We start from the raw sequence: 809 nt of genomic DNA, 5'->3' as shown, positions 1-809 counted from the left end.
GTAAAGTAAAGTAAAGTAAAGTAAAGTAAAGTAAAGTAAAGTAAAGTAAAGTAAAGTATGACCATGTTATACTTCACAGATCCAAAAAGCTAAGTAATGAGGTGGGGGTGAGGGGGTACATATGAATTTCACTGAGAAGGGGAATCAAACTATGTATTATTATAATATTGTTACTTATAAAAGTGTTTACACTGGAAAAATAATCTCATTATTTTAATGGTTTCATCTTATTTTGGGTTTAAGTGGTATTTTTTATCTGAATATTTATGGAAGACAAAACATTTGCTTTCTTATGATGTTGGCTTTTTTCAAAAACGAATTCATGTAATTTTTGTTCTTGATTTTCTGAGATAAGATCTTTTTATATAATCCAGACAAACCTTAAACTCTGGATCTACCTCAGCTTCTAGAGTGTGGGAGTTTCAGGTACAGACCACTTCTCTTGCTTGTTTTTACATATTTAAACATATAAAAATCTGATAAAATTGTGACTATTCTAAGAATGTTCTGTTGAGTTTGGGGACAACACTAAAAACCAAACCAAAACAATCAAACAAAGAAAAAAAAAACAAACTCCTCTAACATTTTTAGTACAATTAGAAACATGTATGGTCTTCCCAACTTATTTTATTTTAAAGAGGATAATGTTTATTTGAAATGCAATTTCATTGTTTTAAGAACAAATCCAAATGTATCATAAGACTGTGATAGGGTGAATAACGACTCCTCAAAGATATTCGTATCTTTCACTTGGAGCTTGAACATAAGTACATGGCAAAGAGGATTCATTCAGTTAGTCAGTGGACTTT

This window comes from Grammomys surdaster, unplaced genomic scaffold (genome assembly GCF_004785775.1).
Source record: "Grammomys surdaster isolate TR1022 unplaced genomic scaffold, NIH_TR_1.0 139, whole genome shotgun sequence".
Lineage (NCBI taxonomy): Eukaryota > Metazoa > Chordata > Mammalia > Rodentia > Muridae > Grammomys > Grammomys surdaster.
Note: the sequence above shows the minus strand (reverse complement) of the source record.